The sequence below is a fragment of the Lissotriton vulgaris genome, chromosome 3_1 (assembly GCF_964263255.1).
Source record: "Lissotriton vulgaris chromosome 3_1, aLisVul1.2, whole genome shotgun sequence".
In the NCBI taxonomy this organism is placed as follows: domain Eukaryota; kingdom Metazoa; phylum Chordata; class Amphibia; order Caudata; family Salamandridae; genus Lissotriton; species Lissotriton vulgaris.
The window spans coordinates 276,388,409-276,403,916 of NC_141689.1; the positions used below are offsets into that span (position 1 = coordinate 276,388,409).

The window sequence follows — 15,508 nt, forward strand, 5'->3', positions numbered from 1 at the left end:
GCGGAAACACACTTGCCGCAGATGATAGCCCAAAGGGTAAGCGTGTGAATTGAAATATCCCTTCTGTGGCGATAAATGCTGTTAGATGTTTGGAACACTCGTGCAACTTTATTTGATGGTACGCAATCTTAAGATCGAGTTTGGAAAATAACCTGGCATCTTTTAAGATGGAGACCAACTATCCTATGTTGGTTAAGGGAAAAGCATCTGCAACTACGCACCTGTAAAGGGACGTCAAGTGCACACAGAACCTGAGTTTGCCGTCTGCCTTCTTGGTAATCACTACAGGAGATATCCAACTAGAGGCCTCTACAGGTTCAATTACACCACCATCTAACATATCTTTTTATAAGAGATGTCCCTTAATCTCTCACCACCAAGGGCACTCTCCTCAATTTATGTTGGGCTGATATAGCGTCTTTTTTTAGTACTGTTTTGTGAACGTATCTTTTGAGTACTCCCAACTCACCTCTAAAGACTTTACTAGACTCTTCAAGAAAATTGTTTAAACTCTCATCGTCCACCACCATGACTTGTGAGGGTGCCCTGGGATTCCCGACAAAATGAAGATCATATTGGTGAATCCAACCTAAGATGGGGGGTCCGTCCACCGCCACATAGACCTTGCCTTTTGTGGACCTATTGGAGAATACAGTTTGTGCTTTGAAAATACCTAACAGGTCTATAGACTCCCCTTGATAACCCGCAGGAGATATATCTCTGGGTTGTAAAAGTCTTCCTGACCATTCCTTATCAAACATTTTCTTGGGAATCATAGTGTATCTGGACCCAGTGTCTACCATTAGGGAGACTTGTTGCCCATCGACCAAAAACATAGCTTTGGGTCTGTTCATCCTCTTGTCATTATCATGAGGATCATCATCCTCACCAACACTAAGGATTTTATCTCTTTTGTCTACACCACACTATCTTGAACAACAGTTAGTCTAGGCCGTGATATGGTTTTGCACATCTAGGCGAAATGTCCTAAACAACCACATTTGAGGCATACATTATTCATAGCAAAACAGAATTTGGAATCAAAGGCATGGGCATTGCTACCACACCTCAAACAGGATTTACCAGGTAGCTTTGAGAATAAACTTTTCTTGCTGATGAACTTGTTCTTGCCCCTGAACAGTGCTAAGTTATTGGAATGTTCGTCTCCAAGGTCACTTCCTTCACATGCAAATTTATCCGAAACGTCAGTAACATCAGGGTTGGTGTTATGTTTTTGCAGTTCTTTCATGCAACACTCTGACTGCTCTATGACGTTCGCGAAATCAATTGCTGTCTTCAAAGTAGGATTTTTAGCTGCCCACAACCTTTCTAAGATTTTTCTGTTATTACATTGTACAATTAACTGGTCCCTTATTAACTCATCCGCCGTGACACCGAAGTTACAAAGTTCCCTCAAACTGGCAACAAATTAGTCAATGGATTCTTCGCTCCTTTGACAGTGAGTGTAACGTTTATAACGATTCATTGCTAAGTTCTCTTCTTTAGCATACCTATCCTAGAGCCTACACATTGCTTCTTTATACTCATCTGGCTTTGGTTCCCCATTGGCTTGTAACACTTGTGCTAAGTATCTAAAAACACGCTGGCCCTCCTTGCACAGAGTACTAAGTAAGAGTGCTTTTTTCCTTTTTGCACTAAACTCATGTCCATCCAAGGCAACTAAATAATTATCAAACATGACTATCCAGTCTTCCCAAGGTATGGAAGGAGTACTAGGTTCGATCAGAAATTGAGGAGGTGGCACCACAGAAATATGATGAGCAGACATAGTAGTAGCTAATAATAATGATTAGTATGAAGCAAGTAGGTGTTCACATATTCGTGAGTAATATGCAGAAGGCAAAACTATTATTTTATTTATGCGGAGGGTGGATAAGATGGTTGTGATGTGGTCGCTTCTTTTGGCCCCATATATGAAACGAGTTGCTGAATGGAGAACAGATTTAAGGGGGGACAGGTGGGATTTGGGGAGGCCAGTAAGAAGAGAGTTGCAGTAGTCCAGTCTGGAGAGAACCAGCGATTGGACCAGGATTTTAAGGTCTTGCTCCGGGTAGAAGCGATGAACCTCCCAAAGAAGGCGCAGATGGTATGAAGCAGACTTTGCAATGGAATTGATGTGGGAGAGTAGATTGAGTTTTTTGTCGAGTATGACACCAAGGGATTTTACGCTGTCGACAAGGATGGGTTTATTGTTAAGTAGATTCATCCGATCCATCCATGATTGAGCCGGGGGAGGAGAAAGTGAGGAGGAGAGGAGGAGGAATTCAGTTTTAGAGGGATTCAGAATCAGTTGATGAGTTAACATCCAGTTTTGAATGGAGCCGAGAGTAAAGCTTAGGAAGGAGAGATCGTGAGTGGAGGCCACCTTAAGGTAGATTTGAGTGTCGACCACATAGAGATGATAGTATATTGGATATACGTAGGAGATTTCCCATTGGTTCTAAATAGAGATTGAACAGTGTGGGTGCAAGTATAGAGCTTTATAGAGAGTATAGAGAAGTGTGTCACCAAAGGCACATTAACAAGTATTATAAAAGTGACAAGTACCTTGTGGTGTGGGTAGTTATGAAGCAGTAGGTGTAGATGTGCACATCGCCGTGAGTAACATGCAGTAGGATGCATAAGGTAAAACAAGTGAGGTGAGGGTGTCACCGTAGGCACGCTTGAAAGTACCCGAAGGTGTCAGAGCGCTTCACAATAGGTACAGTAGTGATACACGAGGAAAAGAAAATTAGAAGTGAGCATGTTACAAAAGCAAACATTATGTTACATGAGGCAATGGTGGCAATTGTGCATGTATCAAAAACAAACAAAATACAAGAGATAGCAAACGATACGTTACAAGAGGAAAAGTGACGTGTGCATGTTACAAAAGAGTACACAATACAAGTAGAAGTATAATACTGAAATAAATGGCAGACACTCAAACTACAAGAACACACTGGGAAGGCACTTCTTAGAGTCATGTAAAACAGAATTTCCTATAATGAAAGGACTTCCTTCAGATAATAGAAAGGGCGTGAATTACATTTGGAAGTGTCTTTGAAGGAGGAGAGCTTGGAGGTCAGTTTTGAAGGCCTGGGAAGAGGTGGTGGTCCGGAGCTGAGGCGGAAGTGACTTCCAGATTCTGACTGCGTTGCCTGAAAAGGATTGGGCCATTGATCTTTCCTTCTTGAAAGTGGGAAGTTCAAGCAATATATTTTCCGCATTATGTGATGGTCTAGAGCCTCCAGAGAGTTTCAGTTTATTCGCCAGGTAGCGAGGAGAGGAGGAGTGCAAGGCTTTTTGGGTGATACAGGCAGTCTTGTAGATAGATCTTGCCTCAATGGGAAGCCAACGGAGGGTGGATAAGATGGGTGTGATGTGGTCGCTTCTTTTGGCCCCATATATGAAACGAGTTGCTGAATGGAGAACAGATTTAAGGGGGGACAGGTGGGATTTGGGGAGGCCAGTAAGAAGAGAGTTGCAGTAGTCCAGTCTGGAGAGAACCAGCGATTGGACCAGGATTTTAAGGTCTTGCTCCGGGTAGAAGCGATGAACCTCCCAAAGAAGGCGCAGATGGTATGAAGCAGACTTTGCAATGGAATTGATGTGGGAGAGTAGATTGAGTTTTTTGTCGAGTATGACACCAAGGGATTTTACGCTATCGACAAGGATGGGTTTATTGTTAAGTAGATTCATCTGATCCATCCATGATTGAGCCGGGGGAGGAGAAAGTGAGTAGGAGAGGAGGAGGAATTCAGTTTTAGAGGGATTCAGAATCAGTTGATGAGTTAACATCCAGTTTTGAATGGAGCCGAGAGTAAAGCTTAGGAATGAGAGATCGTGAGTGGAGGCCACCTTAAGGTAGATTTGAGTGTTGACCACATAGAGATGATAGTATATTGGATTTACGTAGGAAATTTCCCATTGGTTCTAAATAGAGATTGAACAGTGTGGGTGCAAGTATAGAGCTGTATAGAGAGTATAGAGGAGTGTGTCACCAAAGGCACATTAACAAGTATTATAAAAGTGACAAGTACCTTGTGGTGTGGGTAGCAGTAGGTGTAGATGTGCTCATCGCCGTGAGTAACATGCAGTAGGATGCATAAGGTAAAACAAGTGAGGTGAGGGTGTCAACGTAGGCACGCTTGAAAGTACTGAAAGTAAAATGATAAGTACCTGTGGTGTGCGTGTCACCATAGTAACACATGCTGATTTCCCGGACGAAGTCCTTGTGCCGACAATGAATTTGGGACTCGCTAATGCTAATGGTGTGCGTGTCACCCAGAATGAAAGTTGAATGTGACGTTTGGCTTGTACCTCGTAGATGGCTGCTTTGTGAGTACAGCGCGATGACACCAATCAGATAGACTACACCGTTGAATGCAGATACTGAAGAGGAGAGTTTCGGCTGTAGGAAATGGCTGCCATGCGTGCTGGCGCGATGACGAGCTGGTTGGATCAGGCAGACTGCAACGTTGACTGCAGGTGCTGAAGAGGAGAAGTCCGGCTGTATGAAATGGCTGCCGTATGTGCTAGCGCGATGATGCGCTGGTTGACCAGGATGCTTTGCACAATGACATCACAAGAGTCTGGGAGACTGTGTTTGTAGAGACAGAAATATTCCACTTTCTATTTTCCAGTTTACTCGTAACTGGGAGGCCGAAGACTATGTCTAGGGAATCAGTGCTGGGACCAAATCAAAGGAATGGTCCGAGGTGTCCACTGCTGGACTCCGCTTACCGGAAGATGGATAAAAGCTTGCTGCAACTCGTCTGGTCAGCACAACAAGATCGTCGCAAAAATCTGTGCTGAAGAAAGCAACTCTAGACACTTCTCGGAGGTAAGATATGCCAACTTTATTGGGAGCCAGCAGCATAACGAACACCCCACAGCTGACCAGTCGAACAACTTACTCAACCAGAATGTCCACTCAGGAACAATCCTAGAATCTACCTAAGACATTCTAGGAGGATAAGGGAACAGGGAAACAAAGAAAGGGCTAAAGCATAGCATATGAGTAAAACAATATAACTTGCATGTATAACAGTAAGTATCCTCACTTGTGTATTTCAGCTACAATCTGGGTTCAAGCAAATTATGGCAACTTCAAAATTACCTAAGAATTCTGGTTTTCGAGGTGAGTGGCGAAGTTTGCGTAATCATCCAAAACCTGGCCAATAAATACTAAGCCCCCTCCCCCCTTTAGCAGCAGCGGGTATAAGGACTAGATTAGACAAGACAGCAACCAACTATGCAGTGAAAATCTCTTTCAGGAGCAGCTGAACTCTAAATGCAAATTTTTGTTGTCTAAAAGTGAAAATTGACCTTTATTTCTGGACAAATAATGTTTACAAGTACCAAGGTTTAGTGGTATTTTATTAAGTTTTCCGTTTCTCTTTGAATTATAATACTTGTGTTTTTATTTTTACTCACTATACCAGCAGGACTACAAGTATCAGAATGCAAAGAAATGTGCATTTGAAAGGTCAGTGCAGTTAACCAGTTTGGTGCGCATGGTGGAATCGTTCCATCATGCGCTGCGGTGCTCATGTGCGGAGGACGCAGCCTTCCCTCCTGTTCACATGAGCACCAAATCCCTCTGCTGTAAACAGCAGAGGGATTTCATTTTTTTGTGTTTTTTTAGCCTCAGGAGCTCGTGAAGAGCTACCCAAACCTCAGAGGCATTTTTTTCCACCGTAATGACTATAGCACGCATGGCGCGCTGACGTCATTACATTGAAAGTGAAATGAGCCAATCGGATCATTTTCCTTTCACTGCCTATGTGCACACAGGTCTATCTCAGCCGCCCGAGCACGTCTACAGAGGTGTGAGGTATAATTGGAAAGGGAAGAATCTTCCTTTTCTAATGGTACCCTTCCATGGATGATGCAAACCTCAAGCAGGGATCCACCCACTAGACACTAGGGAGGGGGAGCGGCCCCTTGGGCAAGGGCTTTTGCTTCCCCAACTTTACGGGCATATTCATTCTTTCTGCCCCCAATCTGCTCCCCGTGAATAGAGGAGGGGTCAGGAAGCCCACTAGGCACCAGGGAGTATTACAATTTTTTTTAAATAAAAGAGGGGTGGGGCAGCACACAGTGGATATGCATTGCCCCAACACAAAAGGGACTGTCTTTATTTTATTTATTTATTTTAGATAATTTATAGAGCGTGCAATACCCAAAAGGATCACCCGGCACTAGAGCAAAAAAGCCACAGGGTGCATAAGCCATAAGGGTCTTTACGCCTCCCGGGAGGCAGATGGGGGTTATTACCTCCGATCTGCGCCCCAGCGGGGCCAGAAAGCTCACTAGACACTACAGATTTTTTTCCTTTTTAAAAGAGGGATGGGGGCTGCCCAGAATGGGCATGCCTATGCCCCTCCAAAAACAGGCAGTTTTTCTGTTCCTCCCCCTGGGGCGGTATATTGTGGCAATAGTCCCCTCCCCATGTGCAGGGCTGAGTGCTGCCCTAAAGGGGCATGCCGATTTCAACCCAATCTGCCCCCCCCTGAGAGGGCAGAAAGGTCACTAGAAACCAGTGAGTATTTTTACTTTGTGTAAGGGTGGGGCTGCCTTGATTGGGCATGTCATTGCCCCCACCCCCTCAGAAAAAGTGTCACAGTTGGGGGCAGATTGTGGTAATTACACCCAATCTGTCTGCCCGGGTGGGGGCAGAAAGCCCTCTAGGCACCAGGGATGTTTTTATGGGCATGTTAGGGAGCGGCCCCATAGTTAAGGGTCGCTCTCCTTGTTTTTAGGCACAAATTTTAGCCGTTTCTGTCCCCCCCTCCCACCCACTCCCCTTTGGAGCAGATCAGTGATTTTTAGGCTCATCTGCTTCCACAGCGGGGGAGAAAACCACTAGATACCAGGAAAAGTTTCCTTGGGTGTGTGTGTGAACTGTAGTTCGGCTGACGGTCTGCATATACTGACATTTTGCTGGTTGTGTGTGTACTAGCATTTTGCTGGCAGTGTGTGTGGACTGGATGGTGCTTGGCTGGCGTTGTGCGTGGATGGTGCTTCGCTGGTGGAGTACATGGACTGGCACTTGGCTGGCAGTGTGTGTGGACTGTCCCTTGGCTGGCGGTGTGCCTTTTGTGGATCCCCCAGCATTTCTTTTACCCATAATCCTCTGCAAACCTCAAATTTAGCTAAAAAGTCAAATTTTCCTCACATGTGTGTGGGAAAGTTGAAGGATCCCTTCGCCAGCACAAATTTTCTACCACCCAGTGTTGCCCTCGAGCTCTTGATGAAAATTAGACCTCACTTGTGTGGATGCCTAAACGGAGTCATCCTAAAACATATACAAAAAAATAACTGCCCTTATAAACACACTTTGGTTCCCCCTCAGTTTCTCATTTTATACGTTTTTAGGCTGACTCTGTTTTGGGCACCTACACAAGTGAGGTATCATTTTTATTGGGAAACAGAGGGGAACACTGGGTTGTAGGAAATGTGTGCCGGCTTGCTGATCCCACCCAGAAATGTGAGGAAAATGTATTTTTTTTCTTCTTAGCTGAATTTAAGGTTTGCAGGGGATTCTGGGTAGGAAAATATCATGGGATCCACGCAAGCCACACCTCCCTGGACCCTCCCCCGGGTGTCTCATTTTCAGAAATGTCTGGGTTTGGTAGGTTTACCTACGTGGCCTAAAAAATCAACAAGACCTGGTTATAAGAAACAGATTATAACTTTAAACAATTTCTGCCAAATTAATATCATTTTAACTCATTGGCGAGACTATGCTTGCTTATCTATTCATGCCCACCCGCATGTGTTAATTATTATCAAAAACTCATCAACCACCCAGTGCAGGCCAAAATCCCACCAGCGAATGGTCTCCCAGTGGGCTAACAAAATGTAACTGAAAAATGTGAGGTGGGTCCGAAAGTGCCTCACGTAAGCACCATCCATAGAGCTATTGGTTGGTACTCACCAGTTTGCTCACTCTGTCATCATCGGCACTTTCTTGACAGAAAAATGAATGTGACCTAACTCTTAAAGTAATATAAGAAATTAAGAAATGAAAGAGTGAGGTATATAAGTGAAGGTGACATCTACCTACCATCTATGCCCCCTAATGTGAAAAAAGAGTAAACTGAACATTACAACGCGAGCATCTGGCCCGGCGGTGTGTTTTCTTGGATTCATTGAGTTGTAGTGGGTAATCACCCTCCGTGTCCACTCCCGGTGAGTTGCTGGTAGGAGTCCACCTGGCAACCACTCGGTCCAGTGTATTCTTGAGGTGGAGATGTGTCCCCGTGCCCTGATAAAATTGCGGCAAAACGTTTTTATGGCAATGAAACATTTCGACCGTTCAGGTCAAAACGGTCTAAACATGCCGTCTTTTTAATTGAGTGTGAACACTAGTAAAAATTTAAAAATATGTGTGATGTTCACAACTCTATTTTACCTGATAGAGTGTTCAGTTTCTTCTATTTTTCTCATTACGGGGCATAGATAATAGATATATGTCTTATTGATTTTTGAAGTTTGTGAGTGGAGGGCATCTTGGTTATGCTCCTTATTTGATCGAAGATTACCTAGATAGCTGCCAAGCTCGGGAACAAAATAACCTGTTTTTACAAAGGGAACTCCTGCGTTTTGTTTCCGCGCTCGGCGGCCATCTAGGGAAATCTACCAAACCCTGATAGTTCTGAAAACTTGACATCTCGGGGAGTCCAGGGAGGTGTGACTTGCATAGATCACCCAACGTTTGCTTACCAGAATCCCCTGCAAACCTCAAATTTAGCTTTAAAAAAATCCTTTTTTCCTAATTTCTGTGTGGGAAGGCTGTGGAATCAATGGGCCATTACAAACTTCCTATCACCCAGCATTCCCCCAGGTTTCCCAATAAAAATGCTACCTCATTTGTGTGGGTGGGTCAAGTGCCTGCGACGGGGAAGGGCCCAATACCTATTGTGGAGGCATCAACATTTCGTATCAAAATACTACCTGGTTTTGCAAGGTAGTCACTTGCGTTTTTGGTCTTGGGCTCAGCGGCTATCTAGGGAAACCTATCAAACTCAGAAATTTCTGAAAACTAGACACTCGGGGGAGTCCAGCGAGGTGTGGCTTGCGTGATTCTCCTAACATTTTCTTACCCAGAATCCCCTGTAAACCTCAAATTTAGCTACAAAAGTCAATATTTTTCACATTTCTGTGTGGGATCACCACACCGAAACAAATTTCCCTACCACCCAGCGTTCCCTTCGGTCTCCCGAGTAAAATGATACCTCATTTGTGTGGGTGGGCCAAGTGCCTGCGCCTGTGACAGGGAAGAGGGAAAACCGCTATATTGAGGGGCTAGCATAACAAACTCAAAGTGCTTTATTTTTTATTTTTAAATATACGTTTTTAGGCTGACTCTGCATTGAATACCCACACAAGTGAGGTCTCATTTTTATTGGAAGACCAAGAGGAACGCTGGGTGGTAGGAAATTTGTGCTGGCGCAGTGATCTCAGACAGAAATGAAAGAAAAATGTTTATTTTTTTTTCTTCCAGCTAAATTAGAGGTTTGCAGGGGATTTGGGGTAGGAAAATATTGGGGAATCCATATAAGCCACACCTCCCTGGACCCCCCGGGTGTCTAGTTTTCAGAAATGTCTGGGTTTGGTAGGTTTCCCAAGATACTTGCCAAGCCTGGAACCAAAAACACTGGTTACTCCTTTGCAAAACCCGGCCTTTTTGCTATCGATAATTTTGAAGTCTTAGTCGTAAATTTGGGGCCTTTTCCTGTTTTGGGCACTTGGCTTACCCACACAAGTGAGGTACCATTTTTATCGGGAGACTTGGGGGAATGCAGGGTGGGTGGAAGTTTGTGGCTCCCCGCAGATTCCAGAACTTTCCATCCCAGAAATGTGAGGAAAAAGGTTTTTTTTTTACAAAGTTTGAGGTTTGCAAAGGATTCTGGGAACCTGCTGAGAGCCACACACATCACCACATCCTGAATTCCCCTGAGTATCTAATATTAAAAAAATGTAAGGCTTACTACGTTTCCCTAGGTGCCAGCTGAGCTAGGGTACAAAATCCCCAGCTAGGCACATCGTAAAAAATGGGTCTTTTGTCACTGGAAAAATTTGATGTGTCCACATAGCTTTTTGGGCCGTTTCCTGTTGCAGCCACTAGGCAACCCACACAAGTGAGGTACCATTTTGATCGGGAGACTTGGGCAGTGCTTAATTTGTAAAATATGAAGTGCAGGTGCTCAAATGTTTGTCAGAGGCCACACCTACTTTTCTCTGGCTCCACCCACTTCCTCCACTGGCTCCACCCACTTACTATATTAGCTCCACCCACGCCTTCAACTGGCACTGCTAAAAGTCAGAGGTAATATATACCTGGTTGATTTGAATTTCAGCAAGGGAGCTTTCCTCATAGTAAGGCTTTGATAGGAGGTTCCCCTGCCCTGTGAACATTTTGAAAAAGATAAACTGAAAAGTGCATTTAAAGCACAATTTTGGAATAAATTAGCTAAAATCACTAATGGAAACGTCACAGCACCCAGGCCAGAAATCATAGAAACGTCACACAAAGTCACCCAACCAGGCCAGAAAGCATAGAAGCATCACACAAAGGCACTCAAGCAAGAAAGGATGAAAATGTCAAAGAAAGGCACCCAAGCCAGTGGTGCTGGAACCACCCTTTAACACTGCCCTTGGCTTCAAGTCTCCATAACCACTGTCTTATATTAATGTATTTTAATAGCGCCTCTCATACCAGTGTAAGGTGTCAGAGCACTTTGCATCATTCACACATTGCATAGATACAATCCTACGTGTGTAAATCAGTATATAGGGAATGTAACATCAGACAGGACTACAAGGTATAGGAGCCACATGTCATCCATGATTGTCATTGTAGGCAATATACTTTAAGAGTTCAAAGTCTGGAAAAGGGCAAATTTAGAATTTAAAACATAACAGCATTGTTAGCGGTTCTCTTCAATAAGAATTGATTTCTACCCACATTAGACCCTTTTGCAAGATTAGGATAATGAAAGATTGCCCAACAAAACATTTAGCTCTAATATATAACTTGCTGTTTGCATGCAGCTCTTTGATGACAGACAGACGAGTTAATAGCTTGCTGTTCTATGATAGGATTTTAACTCGCAAACTGCAATTAACAAAAGGATCTCTCCGACAGAAGCAGTAACACACTGACCTATTTTACATTATATGCACTTTTTTGTTCTGCTTGGTAAACGTTCTTTGCAGCAGGTATATAACCCTGTACCACCTTTGAAGCAGTCACAGCTTCACCTAGACAAAGCTCCTGGCTCTCTCCAGGTAGACGATTAATCACCAGAGTTATCTTGACAATTTAATTTATGCCTGAATATTACTGGAGCCCAAGAACTCAGCAGCAGCTGCTTTTACAAAAAGGATATAGTGGCAAACTGACACCCCTACCCCCATGTTGTTATATGAAATATGCTCATTGCTTTGATCGACAGGTCATTGTTTACCTAGAGTCTCCAGTGTCACTCACATGAGGTATTGACTCTCTTGTGTTGTATCATTCTGACACTGTACAGTAAAAGAGCTCCCCTCACAAGAAGTGCTGTTAGCACTCCGCAACCATTGTGTGTAACTATTTCAGCATGTAACAGCGGCCTCGGTGTTACGCAATGTCGCTGGTCGGTACCTTCAAGCGAACATCATGCTGCTATTATCGGTCGCACCAGCAGGTTCTTGCACAACCAATTTGTTACAACAAAATGTTAGTGAGTGTATCTAACTGACTCAAGGTGAGATACTGCACAGAAAATTGGGACGTGCTCCAGTCTGCAGTGCAACTGTGAAGGAGTCCTGTGAATTAAAACAGAAGTCAATGTGAGAAGTCCTGTGGAATGGCCTGTGGGACTTTGGTATTGAGGAGCTGCAGAGCACGAGGCTGGATTCAGGACAGCCTGACACAGACTCGGAACTACGAACACAGGTTTACATTATTCACACAGCAAAGACATGGATTTCGGAAAGCACGCAAAAATGTTGAAGAGCAAAATCCTGAGAAGCTACCATTGCAGGAGACTGTTTTTCAGACCACCTCCAATTCAGTAAAGCGCCTATTTAAACCTTTTGTTTTTACTGTTGGGTTTACAGGTTGTGCATTTGATTCTGCTTCTATTTGGCAGTATGAAGCACTGAAATTCAGAGTCCAGTGCTAGTTTGATGAGGTACAGGCAGATTGGCTGGATACCAGGATGCCAAAAAAGAATTGGATTTAATAAAAACAGGTGAAAAAGTGGTGGAACAGCCTGACTAAAGGGCAACAGATGGCGGCAGGAATCATAGCAGCAAATGTCTTAATATTCTGTCTCTGGAAAGTGCCGTCCATGCAGCGCCCAATGATTAAATACTTCACTTCTAACCCGGTCTCCAAAACTCTTTGCCTATCGATGATTCAGTCAACATTCAGTCATTTCTCTGTTTCACATGGCAGCAAATATGTATGTGTTGAGTTTTTCTTCAAGTATAGTATCCATATTGTGAAGTGAGCAGTTCATGGCAGTTTATTTGTCAGCGCAGGTGTTATCTCAAGTTTTGCCAGCTACCTTGCTAAAACGGCCACAGGACGATTTTGTCCATCACTTGGTGCGGCGGGGGCCATTACGACAGTCCTTGCAGCAGTATGTACCAAGATGCCAGAAGCAAAACTAGCAAGAATTCTTCCTATGTTCACGTGCACAGCTGAAAGTGCGTTGAATGCTCTCCTCATCGCACTGGATACTGCAGGTTTATTTCTTGGTTGGAGGATATTTGATCATGCAGCTGCAAATCTCGTCTCGGTGGAGCTATTTTTGGAATATGGTACGTGACCTATGGACATGAGCAGATCTGGAAGAACAGAGAACCACTTGTGAAAATGTGGCATGAATGGAGAACTAAAACCCCAGGAAAATGAGACCTTTACCGTGGTCATTGTAATTTTCCACATTTTTCTTTTATTTTGAGGGGTTTTATCTGCTGTACAGAACAAATTGGACTTCCTGCTTTAATGTATGTGTAAAATAATTTAATAAACTCTTGGACTCAAGTTTTCACCATTGCCAAACCCTTAAAACCGAATGTAATTTTTAATATTTGACAGTGGTGGCTTTGATGTGTGTGTGTTATCATTATGCAGTATTACTTGACTGCACTTACAAACTTACATCACACAGCAATCCGCATTGATCGATCTTGTGCACTAGGCTAGCCTGCACCATGTGAATGTACTCTGCACAAGTGACAAAATCAATCATCACCCGATCCGATCACCACTACTTTGATCGGCGGCTGGCTGGGCTGGCTGGCCACCGGGCCATGATGAATATGACGGTGCCGGTGGTGGTGAGTGGGCCTCAGAGCTGCCTGAGCCAGTGCGGGTATGCTGGGGTGTGGTGGCACCGTGGCAAGCAGTGAATGCGCACGCATTACAAAGTGAAAAAATATGCGCACGCTGCTTGCCGCGCACAGCCACAGCCCCAACCCCCACAGATTTCAGGAGCCTGCTCTGAACCGAAACTGAATCTATAAGGGCGAGTACTGATCTATCTATCCAGGCACCCTGGGCCGGCCCACGCCGCAACAATAGCCTGCAGTCATAGTGCACACTACTAGCAACATGATCATCGTGATAATCAAATCAAAGCAAACCTCATCCTTATGATCAGAGTGACCCCGCATCAACATAATAATAAAAAAGTACAGTTTATTAAAACCAGCAGTAGGCCTCACCTGCACAGCTCTACTTATTTTGTAATACATCATGATTTTGCTGCCACCGGCATACGCCGCCTACTACCCCAGGCCATCATGATCAAACCAGACAGTCACTCACCACCAGTCACCAATCTACATCATTATGATGAAAAAACAGTAATCCTGCCCTGCCTCACCTGCGCAGCTTATTTAAATCATGATTTAGCCGCCGGCGCTGGCCTACCCCAGGCCATCACGACGCAACCAGACACAATCAACATAATAATAAAAAATACAAAAACCGTAATGAGTAATCACTATCACGGCGCCCCCTGCGTCCTGCCAGGCCCTGCCCTGCCCTGCCCTGCCTCACCTGCGCAGCTGTATTTATAGGCTGCCGGCATACCCACTGCCCAGGCTATGCCTCGCTCGCCCTCACCTGTTGAGAAGAGCTATGTACTGTCTACTCTGCAGCAGTAGTCACTCTAGCCAAAGGTACCACCTGCCTCACTCAGGCTCAACGTCGTCCAAGGAGCAGGTCCCGACCGACACCCACACCTCTACTTCTTTGAAAGGCTGCGTTGGAAACTCGGTGGTGCGGTGCGGGTATGCTGGGGTGGGCATGCTGAGGCAAAATTAAACCAGCAAATGCGCGCGCACTCAAATCTGCGCACGCGTCGCTGCCTCTGCCGCGCACAGCCCCAACCCCCGCAGAGGAAGACCCAGCCCAGGCAAAGCCCTGCCCTGCCCAACAACAACTACTATACAGTGTCCCGCCCACTCCACCAGGCCAGCAACACTGATCTAAGGCCGGCCGCCGGAAGTTTGAAGAAAGAGTGAGGAGGAGAAATTGAATCACTCACGTCAAGTCACCATTTAAACAGTCACACACAGTAAGTGTTTAGGCAACAATAACAACGGGGTAACTATAACTAAGTGACTGCAGCTCACAGCACGTACGGTACAGCAGCAGCACACGCTCTCTCTGCCAGTGCCACACTCGAGTCACATAAATCAATTACTGACGGGACCGCAGGTGCACCTAATGCAGTGTGACTGTGTAGACCCGGCCCTGATAATTAGGTGCCGGTGCTAAGCACCGGCAAGCTCCGGCTCAAATTAAGCCCTGGACTTGGGTAAATGCTGGGTGGATGGGGTGGAAGTTTGTGGCTCCTTGTAGATTCTAGAACTTTCCATCACAGAAATGTAAGGACATTCTTTTATTTTGTTTACAAAGTTTGAGGTTTGCAGGGGATTCTGGGTAACAGAACCTGGTGACAGCCACACAGGTCACCCCATCCTGAATTCCCCTGGGTGTCTAGTGAAACTTTTTTTTACAAGTGTGCTAGGTTTCCTTAGGTGCAGCCTGCGCTATGGTCCAAAATTTACAGATAAGCACATTGCAAAAAAGGGGTCAGTTTTCACTGGAAAAATGTGATGTGTCCTCGTTGTTTTTTGGGCTGTTTCCTCTCGTGGGCACTAGACCTACCTACACAAGTGAGGTACAATTATCATCAGAAGACTTGGGGGAAGAATAGTAGAACAAGTGTTATTACCAATTGACTTTCTATGCATTTCTGCCTTCCAAATGTAAGACAGTGTGTAAACGAAGTCATTTTGAAAAATGCCCTCTTAATTCACATGCTAGTAGAGGTAACCACAGATTCGAAGATGTGCATATAGCCACTGCTTCTAAACTCCATATGTTATTTCTATTACAGAAATGCATAGGTTTCCTTTATACCTAGTTTTCAGTCTTTATATTTTTCCAAATGAATTGCTGTATACCCGGTACGCAATGAAAAATCAT

The 15,508-nt window shown here is 44.6% G+C and overlaps 1 pseudogene; it reads left to right on the top strand.

Moving 5' to 3' along the window:
• Window positions 1-11,864: 11,864 nt before the first annotated feature.
• LOC147726320 (presenilin-associated rhomboid-like protein, mitochondrial pseudogene) lies at window positions 11,865-12,919 on the top strand (annotated as a pseudogene).
• The last annotated feature ends 2,589 nt before the right edge of the window (window positions 12,920-15,508 follow it).